Source organism: Phalacrocorax carbo, chromosome 8, assembly GCF_963921805.1.
Source record: "Phalacrocorax carbo chromosome 8, bPhaCar2.1, whole genome shotgun sequence".
NCBI lineage: Eukaryota > Metazoa > Chordata > Aves > Suliformes > Phalacrocoracidae > Phalacrocorax > Phalacrocorax carbo.
In genome coordinates this window covers 8,938,254-8,951,230 of record NC_087520.1, presented here as the reverse complement: position 1 = coordinate 8,951,230, position 12,977 = coordinate 8,938,254, and the positions used below count along the sequence as shown (strand labels likewise).

The 12,977-nt window shown below is 45.6% G+C and overlaps 1 protein-coding gene across 1 annotated transcript in view; it reads right to left on the bottom strand.

The window, feature by feature from the left end:
* The window catches only part of SGCD (sarcoglycan delta), a 225,819-nt gene that overhangs the window by 176,074 nt on the left and 36,768 nt on the right, over positions 1-12,977 (bottom strand). The gene's annotated exons all lie outside the window — the stretch shown is intronic.

The following is a 12,977-nucleotide window of genomic DNA, read 5'->3' as shown; positions in this document are numbered from 1 at the left end:
GCCTGAGCTGCCTCACAAGACAACAGTCAGGAGACCAACTGCCTCAAGGGCGTGCATGGCTGCAGTGGGTCCTTGTGCATCCCTCCATGGAAACCTGCCTGCTCAGTTTCCTCTCGGAAATGCCTGTACACCAACGCACGCAGCATGGGGAACAGACAGGAGGAACCAGAGGTCTGTGGGCGGTTGCAGGGCCGTGATCTGATTGCAGTTACAGAGACGTGGTGGGACAGCTCGCATGACCGAAATGCTGTCGTGGATGGCTACAGGCTTTTAGGGCTTTTAGACAGGCCAGCAAGGTGAGGCGGGGGAGTTGCTCTTTATGTGCGGGAGCGACTGGAATGTATCGAGCTCTGCCAAGGGGTGGAAGAAGAATGAGTCGAGAGCTTATGCGTAAAAATTAAGGGGCAGCCACATACGGGTGACGCTGTTGTGGGCGTTTGCTACAGGCCACCTGATCAGGAAGAGGTAGCTGGTGAAGCCTTCTACAGACAGCTGGAAGTAGCCTCACAATCGCAGGCCCTGGTTCTCGTGGGGGACTTCAACCTCCCTGATATTTGCTGGAAAAGCAACATGGCAAGCAACATGGTGAAACAGGAGGTTTCTGCAGAGCATCAAGGACAAATTTTTGATGCAGGTCATGGAGGAGCCAATGAGGCAAGATGTGCTGCTCAACATTATACTAACAGACAAGGAAGGTCTAGTTAGGGTAGCCTTGGCTGCAGTGACCATGAGATGGTGAAGTTCAGGATCCTGCGTGGTAGAAGCAGGGCGACAATAGGATTACAGGACTTCAGGAGAGCTAACTTTGGCCTCTTCAAAGACCTGCTTGGAGGACTCTCATGGGTTAGGGCTCTAGAAGGTAGGCGTGGTCCAAGAGAGCTGGTCAGTATGCAAGGACCACTTCCTCCACGTTCAAGATCGTTGCATCCCTGTGAGGAAGAGGTCAAACAGAGGAGCCAGGAGACCTGCATGGATGAGGAAAGAGTTTCTACAGAAACTCACATGGAAGGAGGAGGTTCAACAGTATGTGGAAAAAGGGACAGGCCATTTGGGAGGAATACAGGAATATTGTCACGGTATGCAGAGATGCAACGAGGAAGGCTAAGGCCCATTTGGAACTAAGTCTGCCAAGGGATGTCAAGGATAACGAGAAGGGCTTCTTCAAATACATCAGCGTAGAAGGAAGACTGGGGAAACTGTGGGCCTGCTGCTGAGCGAAGAGGGTGCCCTGGTGATGCGGGATGCAGAGAAGGCAGAGTTACTGAATGCCTTCTGTGCTTCAGTCTTCACTGCTAAGGCTGGCCCTCAGGCATCCCAGCCCCCAGAGGAGAGAAAGAAAATCCGGAGAAAGGAAAACTTCCCCTTGGTTGAAGAAGATTGAGTTAGGGATCACCTAGGCAAACTGGATCCTCACAAATCCGTGGGCCCCAATGGGATGCACCCACAAGTGCTGAGGGAGCTGGGGGATGCTGTTGCTAAGCCACTCTCCATTATCTTTGAAAGGTCACGGAGGACAGGAGAGGTGCCCGAGGACTGGAGGAAAGCAAATGTCACTCCAGTCTTCAAAAAGGGGAAGAAAGAGGACCTGGGAAATTATAGGCCAGTCAGCCTCACCTCCACCCCTGGAAGGTGACGGAACAGTTCATTCTGGAGGTCATCTCCAGGCATGTAGAGGAAAAGAAGGTTATCAAAAATAGTCAGCATGGATTCACCAAGAGGAGAACATGCTTGACCAACCTGGTAGCCTTTGATGACGGCATGACTGGCCGGGTAGATGAAGGGAGAGCAGTGGATATTGTTTACCTTGACTTCAGCAAGGCTTTTGACACTGTCTCCCATTACATCCTCATAGGTAAGCTCAGGAAGTGTGGGTTGGACGAGAGGACAGTGAGATGGACAGAGAACTGGCTGATCAGCAGAGCTCAGAAGGTTGTGATCAATGGGGCAGAGTCTGGTTGGAGGCTGTGACTAGCAGGGTTCCCCAGGGGTCTGTGCTGGGTCCAGTCCTGTTCAAGATATTCATCAATGACCTGGATGATGGGACAGAGCGTCCCCTCAGCAAGTGCGCTGAGGATACCAAGCTGGGAGGAGCGGCTGATACACCAGAAGGCTGTGCTGCCACCCAGAGGGACCTGGCCAGGCTGGAGAGCTGGGCCGAGGGGAACCTCATGAAATTCAACAAGGGTCCTGCACCTGGGGAGGAACAACCCCCCGCACCAGTACAGGCTGGGGATTGACCTGCTGGAAGGCAGCTCTGTTGAGAAGGACCTGCGAGTGCTGGCGGGCAGCAAGTTGATGAGCCACCACCGTGCCCTTGTGGCCAAGAAGGCCAACAGTATCCTGGGGTGCATTAAAAGGAGAGTGGCCAGCAGGTTGAGGGAGGTTATCCTCCCCCTCTACTCTGCCCTAGTGAAGCTGCATTTGGAGTAGTGTGTCCAGTTTTGGGCCCCCCAGTTCAAGAAGGACAGGGAACTACTGGAGAGAGTCCAGCAGAGAGCTACCAAGGTGATCAGGGCACTGGAGCAGCTCCCTTGTGAGAAAAGGCTGAGAGACTTTTGTTTGGTCAGCCTGGAGAAGAGAAGGCTGAGGGGGGATCTCATCAATACTTACAAATATCTGAAGGGTGGGTGTCAAGAGGATGGGGCTGGACTCTTTTCAGTGGTGCCCAATGACAGGCCAAGGGGCAACGGGCACAAGTTGGAGCACAGGAAGTTCCACTTAAACATGAGAGAAAACTCCTTCCCTGTGCGGGTGGCAGAGCAGGGGCACAGGCTGCCCAGGGAGGCTGTGGAGTCCCTTCCCTGGAGACACTCAAACCTGCCTGGACGTGTTCCTGTGCCCCCTGCTCTGGGTGTGCCTGCTCAAGGGGGTTGGACAAGGTGATCTCCAGAGGTCCCTTCCAACCCCTACCATTCTTTCCCAATGCAAATTAGCACTGCTTCTTCCCACCCTGACTCCCCTTATAAAAATAACCTATTTGATATTTTTAAATGCTTAGACACACTGCTTTGATTCAGCCCTTGTACTGCTTCTACCTGAACAACAGTAATGCCAGTACATGACATGAGGCGAATTGCAATAGCTCCAGCAGCTGGCAAATCTCACGTCAGCAATTCATTGATATTTCCAAACAGTATTACGATAAATTAATGCTTGTGATGGAAATCGGCCAAAGCAATTAGAACACGGTACTTACAGTATGGCAGTTTCTATTAGCAAAAAACGTATGCCAATACCGCTGGTATTGTGCATACAACAAGAGACAATTAATGCAATGGACTGCCACTTACCAAAAATAATGGACTTCAGTATGAGCCGATGGCAAAATCCTGCATTTTTCCTACCTGCTCTCAGCCTCAAATCTCTGGCTGGCTGAAAACAAAACTGTGTCAGTTTAAAATATATAAACAGCAACTAGTATAATTAGCAAAACCATCATCCCAGTGGATATTTTCCAAGCTCATGAACTATTGGAAAGTTTAAATGGTTTTCAAAGGGAGTTAAACACATTGTTAGAGGGCAGGTCCATGGTGGTCTAAATACAACTGCTGGCTCAGAAAGTACTTGCAAACTACAAACTGTCAGAAACTAGGAGAGTATGGCCTGGGATGGATCACTTCTTCCATCCTGTTTACCTCTCATATTTTGGCATCCACTACCAGTACAGATGAAGAAGAAATGTTTTGTACTTTATCCAGACTGGTGCAATGGTTCTCATGTGTTTCATAACACAGGACCTCCAGGAATAACCCCTCCGTGAGCAGAGCAAGTTGATGGGTGCTCTGTAGAGCCAAATGGCAGCCAGGATAGGGGACAGTGCTGCATGACCAACCCGGCACATCTGCATCAAGCACTTGAGATACTTGCCTGTGAGAGATTTTGCACCATCCTATGGGAGAAGAGGGAGAAGACCCTTTAACCTGGACCTGTAAATCCACACCTGCTTTATGAGATGCATGCTTAAGGCTCATTAATATGCCTAATGGCAAAGTTGTACTTAAGTGCCTTACTGAATTCACATAGATTTATTGAAGCAAGTCAATAATTTATGGAACTGAAGCCTAAAAGCGAGAGTTTCTCTTGTTTAACCTAAAGGCGTCATCTTTGGCTAGCAGCTGTAGAAAGCTTATCGTCTTTTATAGCTCAGCCACTAGGGAGGGAAAAAGACACATTCTCATTGCATTATATCTGATAGGTGCATACAATTTCTTTCCTTACAGCTTCAACAAAGTAATGACCTTCACTTGTGTTTGATACAGATAACTTTGTGAACAGCTATAAATATGGAGAAGACAGTCTTTTTAACAGCCAGCTACACTGTCTGTCTTCAGCTGGGATTTGTTTCCCTCTTGAAGATTCTTGGTCCGGTTGCATTTCCCTGTGGTTTTCTCTGCATAAACCTATCTCAAACACGGACTGGGCTTGCTGGGTTTCCTCTGGAAGATGCTGCACTGGGATGCATCATGCCATCAATGCAGTACAACTGCAAGGAATTTTCGCAGTACATGTGGATTGTACTGTGTTTGCTCCAAGATATCTTCAGAGAACAAAACATTTCAGGAAGAATTTTTGGCAATTCTATGGCTGAATTCTGAACGGGGGACAGAGAAGCCTCAAAAAGCAAAGAGTAGAACCAGGCTTATTTGAGTCATGGCTGCAATTCTGAGATGCTACTAAGGTGTCTGCAGCCACTTGGCATTGTTCTGCGCTCTCTTCCTCCTCAAATTGTGCTAAATGCCAGTTAACCCTGGGCATCCAGCCCCAGCTTTCCTGAACATACCAAATGAGTGACAAAAGCCAGGGAGGGTGACCTGACCTGCTCCCTCTCTGGCTCAATACATGCTCTTGATGCTGTTTCACCATCACATTCTTACTGCACTATCAAGTTTAGTATGGCAACAATCTCCACCTGAGGGCAGCTCCCAGCACGCTCAGCAGGATGGGAAGCAGAACAACGTTGTGAAGACGCAGCGCTTGGGGAGCCTCCCAGCTCAGGCAAGGGCAGCAAGGGATGCCTGAAGGGCAGTTCCCCGCAGCACCCCTGACCATTTCTAACCAATGCTTACAGTTAGAAGATCACCAATTTCAGACTCCTTCTGATAAAATGAAATGTACTGGAGGAAGCTGGAAAAAAGGCAACCTGAACAGCTATAGTTAAGCTGCTGACCTCAGGCCACTGTTGTCTTTGTAGTTTTAAGTTCTGTCTAGGTAGGGAAGGCTGGACAATTGCATTCAACTACATAATATGAGACAGAAAAGAATAACAGATACCAGGTGAGCTGGATCCTCAGTGTGGGGTTCAATAGAGCTACACTGATTCGCACCCAGTGAAGACCAAACCCATGGTGTTCTCACCCTGCTAGAACTCAAACCATTAAAGAAGCAAATCACCTTTTATCACAATAGCCTCATTACGACTATACAAATAAATTTTAAATGGAACATGTATTTACTGTGGAATATATATACACACATACACTCAGAAAGCTATTATGTAAGGAATATATTTGAAACTCTTTGGACGATGATTATTTATTTATCTCCAACATTTATCTCTTAAAAATGAATAATACATTTGCAAGATACTTTTTATTTTAAAAGCAGGATCAGTGGTGGGAACGGTGTGCTTTGCTTCTGACTAAGAGTAAGCAGCAGGGATTGTACCTGATCTGTCCCCAGAGAGTAAAACACTGTTCTGATGTTAAATCCTGCAGACGGGAAGAGCAAAAAACCACCCAATTTCATATCACCTGCAGTGATGGCTCTCCTAAAACTTTCCAGTTAACTAGTATGTCCACCTTGCCTTCTGTTGTTCTACATTCAGAGTAGGCAGCACCTTAGGATGAGTGCAAAACTACAAGTTACTCTCCTCAGCTACAGTCTCTAAGGCAACTACAATATACCAGAAGGTGACCCCCGAGAGCATTATCCTGCGTGGTACTTTTCCAATACCAATTATTTGTACTGAGCAGTTGCAGCACATGCAAGATCCAACAAAAGAGGCAAGTGGATGCCCAACAGCAGCAGGGTGAAGAAGGAAGGGGAGCAAAAGAAAGTCTTATTCCACATTGAGTCAGAGGTTCTGGGGGAACTGCATGCTCAGAAATGCCAGGAGGGGAAATGCAACACAGCCTTTTTTCTTGGTTTTCCCATCAGGCTGTTGCTTCCCTGAAGAACAGCTTCACAGAGCGCCACATTTGCCCCAGACCTCAACTTCGCCCCAAGAAATGCCCCCTTCACCCTGCCAGAACAGCAATTTTGTTAACATTGCTATTGTTGCATGGGGGAATTCAGTAAATAAGAGCCGTCTGGAGAATATTCCTGTCTTTCCCCTCTCCAGTTTGGTCAAAATCTTTCAAAGGAACAAAATCTCCATCAGCCTTGCAGCCTGAAGGCTAACAGCATTCACTTCAATGCCACCTCTTTCCTGTGCACTTGGTCAAGTGGGAAAGGAGAGGAAAACCCCGTATGAGAATCACCCCAAACTGCCACCACCTCAAATTTAATGTGGGAAGAGCTGGCAGAAATTATGTGGGAATTTGTACATTTTTAACCATAGATTTTATCCTCCTGTCCCAAATCTCTGTGTTCCCTCTGTGGTCTAAGCACCCGTGCAAAGAATAGCCTGAGGGAAAGACTGAAGGCTGGTACTCCAGGAAAATGCTTCACCCTCTTCTTTCTAGCATCAGCATTATCCCTTCAGCAGCGTTTCCACCACCGGATGCGTCATCCTGAGTACAATCAATGCTTAGAACATTTGAAAACAGGATGTCACAGCCCATGAAACATACAGGATTTAATGTCTGCAGAAGCACAAAAGCACTGTCTCCAGAGCACTTAACATATTGACAAGCCATGTGAAAAGGGAACATTTTTCTCCAAGTTGCCAGTTATTTTGGTTTCTCTGAGGAAAGCATCTCTATTGCAGTATCACATACAGATGGGGCCCCTTGCTGCCACTATAGCCCCAGAAACTCCAAGTCCTCAGTCATCACTGCATTTTATACCCAAATAATCATACCAATTAATCTAAACTGTGTAGGGAAATTTAAACTATATGCAGGGAATTCTGTTAAATGCATCAGAACATTTTCCAAGGAAGGATCTGCACATGGCAAAGGATTTAAATTCTAAGCTTTTGTTTTAATAATTTGAAAATGGCAAAACCAATCATGCAACCAAGCGCCACTCTCTTTAATTAAGGAAGTCAATTCATAATCAATAAAAGGGCAATTAATCTGCGGATGTCACCGTCTCTGAATTATGCTGATAGCCCCGAAGAGGTGACCCTGTGACCTCCAACACTTCTCCCAGGGTCTGAAGGTTTTAACACACTGATCTATTATTTTATGACAGACATGCTGTTAGAAAATACACTGATAACTGTCAGGAAACACTGAGGGAGAAGAGAGCTGAAAAGCCTATGTCTCTTAAAGGCACAAAAGCTCGTTGAAGGGGAAAAGAGGATTCAGGGGAGGAGCACATATGCTCTCCTGGGGACTGAGGACCTAGCTGGTCATCCAGGATCAGAGCTGGAACTACAAACCCCCCATGATTTCTCTATTTCTTGACCCCAGCCACTCCGAGTTGCTCTGCCCCTGCCCCAGCCTGCACTAGAGCCCGTTGCCAGGTGGCACGAGAGGCACCGGTGGTGCCACGTGTTGCAGGACCGGCACCACCAGCGGAGCCACGTGGGAGGGACCACCAGGCAGCCAGCAGCACGCGTCGGCACCGCTTTCAGCAGCTTTCTCTTTCTAAGGGTTTTCCAACAAGTCTCTGGCAGGTTTTGGAGAGGAGGAACACACAATTTAGCACAGCCCCTCTCTCCAAGACAGCCTCTTCCTTTCCATTCTCTGTGGAAATGGGGCAGTGCAGCTTTTTCAAGGGTAAAAAGGAGAATACGAAACAGCATAAATCTCTTGGCTCGCTCCCTCTCACACATCTGGGCACAGATCACTGTGGCACATGCAGATTTATGTTATTGCTGATACACACAGATTGGCACAAAGAGAAATTACTTGGCTTGTTTAGGGCCAGAATTTAGCAGCTTGCGAGACATCTCAGAGCTACAGAAGGTAAATGCAATGAAATTTAACAGAAAGAAGAGGCAGTTTTGTGGAGTGACTCCCTCCTCAAAAGACAATCCCTCCAGCCTCACAGGCACTTCATTACTTATGGAATACGGGGCTACCAGAGCATGTCACACTCAAAGCCCTTGTAAAAGTATTATTTTAAAGAATATGTAAAATCAGATCCAGGGTAAGCAGAGGTACAACTAAGGGGTGACTTAAGAAGCTTACTTGCATTATTCTGTACCACTCGCTACTGACAACTTTGTCACTTTAAGAAACATCTTATTTCCTCCACCACGTCCCATGCATCTGTAGCTAATACCACATCCAGCAAAGACTTCATTACAGGTGTTTCATCCTAGCCCATACCCCAGGAAACACAGCTTTGACCGATGTAGGTCCATATCTGAGAAGTCTGACTTGATCTGTCTCATCATTTCTATTCTTTTGCTAGTTCAGGGCTATAGCTCATCTTTTGGTGGCTCCCTTTGCTTCTTGCTTATTACCAATCCCCTGTCTCATGAATTTTGAATTAGACATTTCACCTCCTCTGGCAGGAGTTCTCCAGTGTGAGATGACTAACAGACATTAAATTGTTAGTCTTATGTTCTCTTTAAAATGTGCTCAGAGCAAATGCTAATAGCAGCACATCTCAGAAGACTCCTACCAGCATTTATCTTGATCCTTCATTACCCGTCTGTCAAAACCCAGGTGACAGTTATGAGTTTAAATCAAAGTTCAGAGGCACCTGTTAGTTTCAAAAAACTTTTGCCTCTAAAGCCTACATTTGTTTGAACTGTTGGCAGGAGACTAAGTACATGGGCATTCTACATGGTTAGAAGAGCTAGGCAATTTTCCATTTAATAAACACCTGGGGGAAAATAAATCACAGCCCCTGGGGCAGAGCTTCCAACACATTTACTCTGTACTTCCTCAGAATGGCTCACATGGTGTCAACTTGCCAAACCAGGTGGGTTAAGGTGACAAAGAACAAAAGAAAACAGTGGCACCAGCTAAACAGCTGGCATCACCAAAAGTCAGGCAGTTACCTGTTTTGAGATGCTGGAGATAAATTAACCAGTGCTAATCTGATCAGAAAGGGAGCTACAGACGCAAACCTCTGCTTGTGGAGCTCAAGCCACAGCGCAGAGCTGAAAATGGAGGTCATGGTTTGGTGTGAGGGAGGATTACGGAGAAAGACAACCCATAGAAAGCTCTCAGTCCTCTTCAGAAACTCCCTCTTCTCTACTAGAGTCCCAGCTCTTTGGATCTGACCTACAGTTTTGGGTTTTGACGTATGAATTTAGCTTTCCAGACTGCCTTGAACAGAAATCAGTCTGAATAGAAAATTCAGAACCAAGTAAAAACACCCTCCCCAAAGGCCTGGCAGACTTTGGTGGAAAAGTGACCTTTGTTCAAACAACCGGCAACTGCCGACCATGAATCATCAGCCACAGCCTGACGCTAAGCTTATTTTGCCAACTGTTTGTATTGCCTGTTGTAGACTATTAGTTCCATACATTTCCAACAGTTGCAGCACATTTTCCATATTTTGAATGGTTTATTTTAATTTGAATGTCACACAACTATTGGAAACCACGTGCAAACAGACAACTGTCTGCATCTTCCTGGTAATTTCTGGATATCGATGAATGCCAGTGCATGCCACAGTGTGTCCTTCAGAAAGGACAGAGTTAGACTGATGCTTTACCAGGTACCCTAAACGTTCACTGGACTAGGCACAACTTACTTTTTCTTATCAGCATAATTTCTACATCAAAATGTTGGCTTTGGATTTCTATTACTGTTTTCCTATTTTGCAGAAAAATTCTACCTATACAAAACTAAATAATTCATGGTCATCACACCCCAGCTGCATGTTGAAACGGGTACAGAAAGTAGTTTGCTACACAGCCAAATAGTATGTTCCCGTGCAGAAATCATTTTGCAGCTCCATTATTTGCAATCAGCTAGCAATGCTATGCTTCAAGGGTTGATTTTGATACCATGAATAGAAATGCTGTTTCCACTGCTCCATCTTGTTACAAGAGACTTCACAGCTCAGCATGTGCCTTGTTACTAATCCTGTGGTTTCATTCATAGCACCTGGAGGTCATATTAGAGGTGAAGTTGCCAACCTCAGTGAAGTGTGCATATCTATGTCCTGATCAACCCTTCCTCGGCTTAACCTTCATCGTGTCTGCACACTCCAATCGGATTTAAAACACAACCTGGAAGTTTGTTCTAAACAACTGGAAGCATACAAAAAAAGCACATGCGTCTTAAAGGCACCACTGTGTATATGCAACAGGTCCCTCGGGAATCTGACTCACTTTTTGTGCTAGTCTCTGAAGTTAGACCTAATAAATCAAGATAAGGCTATAAGCCAAGCAATGCATCTTTTTCAGTGGATGGCAGAATACAAATGCAATAATTTGTTCTGATTATGGTGTTTGATTACTGAGTGTTAGAAAAGCCTCAAACAGAATGTAACTTTTAATTATGTCATTGTATGGCAGTTCATTGCAAAGCTTTTTCAGGGCCGTGCAAATGTTTGCCTTGCTCCTGATAAAGCCTGAAATATGTCTTCGTGCCTTCCATAGCCTCTGGGCATGGTCTGTATTCATTCTTGCAGATCTCGCTGTTGATTTGCTATATTTTACTACTGCTACCCTGGCAACCCTATGAAACACAAAGATCTTACTCTGTGCCTCTCTTTTATATGAAAAATATGTATTTAGATACTTCTAAACAAATAACACCTGCTATCTAATGAAAACCCATGCAAGACTGTAATATAGTTGTCATTATGCTAATTATGGTTGACCAAGAGTTGAAAATAAATGCGCAGAAGCACTGCATTTCCTCTGCATACATTACAATGAGCGCGACTGCAGACTTCAGAAAATCCTTGACAATAAATATGGTGGCCTAAGGATGAGCAAATAAGGTGGGACTTGAATATGCCATGGCTATTCAATATGCCTATGTGTGTAACTGAGGGCAGAAATACTTGCAGTTGATTTTTTACTTAAATATCTCAAAGATTGATTCATTTATACAAACCTTTCAAGCCCTCCCAACAAGCAACAATGTCCATTTGTGAAGTTCAGACAAGCTAAAAGCAACTCACATTTCACTACCTCCTATATTCTGCTACCCCCTCCCACCCCCAACACATACACACACTTAGCAGCATCTATCACTGAAGTGAAGCAAAAGATGAAGAACCCAAGAAATCTCATGTTTGGATTAGTAGGAGAGCCCGTGTTCCTCTGGGCATAACAACAAGAGTATTGTGGTCCTCTGAAATTAAAATCAGTTCCCTATTTCCTTACTGGTTGTTTCTTCCCCCACCAAGCACCAGTGCATGGAGAATGCTGGTATGGGCAAGAGCATGGAAAGGGAGGGGAATGCAGGTTGTAGTAGATCCTCCTGAGTTTACATATGGAGAGACAATACAAAAAGTCAGAAAAGCCACAGAGACAGATGCTATATTTAGTGTCAGTGGCAGAAATGAAGAAGAGAAAATACATTCAAGAGATGCGGCACAGAAAAGCTGAAGCATTTCACGAAACCTTGGAGATGGAGGAGGAGTGAGAAGTGACACCACTGTTGTGAGTCTGTGGGGACATGGGGTGGTGGTGGAGCTGTCAACAGTAACGGGAAGAGGAGGAGGCTGGGAGGATTTTGAAGGATAGATAAAGAGTTCGGGGTTTGAGCTGTTGGGCTTCAGTTGTCAACAGGACATCCAAGATCTGCCAAGGAAAAGGGAATGGAAAGAGAGAAATCTATGAATCATCAGCTCTGGATGGCAATTAAAACCTCCACGCCATGAGCTGCTCTGTCAGTAGGCCCCTCTCCTGAAGCATGGGTGGAAGCTGCTCACGCTTGCCATTTTCTACCCAATTTCCTAGAGGAATTCATGCAAGCCATTGTTCACGTCCACCTTCTAATTAAGCCTATATGGAAATTAAGCATAAATAAGTCAGAGGTTTGCCTGGGCTGTCACAATGAGCCAACCTTGCCTCCAGGTTTCAGTCCACCAGGCCCCAGCGAGCAGATGCCAAAAGAGAGAGAAACATACTTAAGAAGCAGTTTTCAGACAGTCACTCCTTGCATGGAAAATAGAAAGAGCTGGTTGATGAGGCTCATGGTTAAATTACCCAGCCTGCCTTTGAGTGTTGCTGGAGTAGCTCTCCTCCCAGAGCAGTGTGAAGCTTATCACTTTACTTAGCATTGATTTGTCAGGACCATACTATGTTATTGTCATTTCCAGCATCTGCTTTGATCATTTTCTTCCTTTCTCATCTCAGAATGACCATGGGCTTACAACAGTCATGACAAAGAGCAAAAAAGCAACTTCTCATCTGACCCTGAGATGCTTCGTGTGATCACTCCCAGGCAGCTTTCTAGATAGCAATCACATCTATTCAGACTGAACCCCCTCATCAGGTTCAGTCTGTCCACACAGCTTCATCCAAAGTAGACATATTTATTACAGGGTTTTGAAGCAGATGTTGTCCCTGCCTCTCTACCTTTGTGACTGCCAGAAGCCCCGAGGCAACCGCTACCCACTGCCCATACCAAGTTCTGAATCTGTTTGTGCCTTATGTTTTCTTGGGGCCACTGCAATACTGCAGGACCACGCATAGCCTTTATCAGAGCTGCCAGTGAATATACTGCTTTGGGCTGGTTTTGCATTGCACAGCAGGGTCAGGAGAAAAAAGCCACAGTGCCTTGAATCAAATGTCTAGTCACCATTTCAGCAATTGCAGGACCTTTATTTTAATTTAGAATTTGCCCTTACATCTTAGGCAATATCAAATACCTCTAATACTGATTTTTAAAAGAGAGTTAAATGCTAACGTTTTCTCCTCAGAGCCTGTGAATGGAAATGCGAAT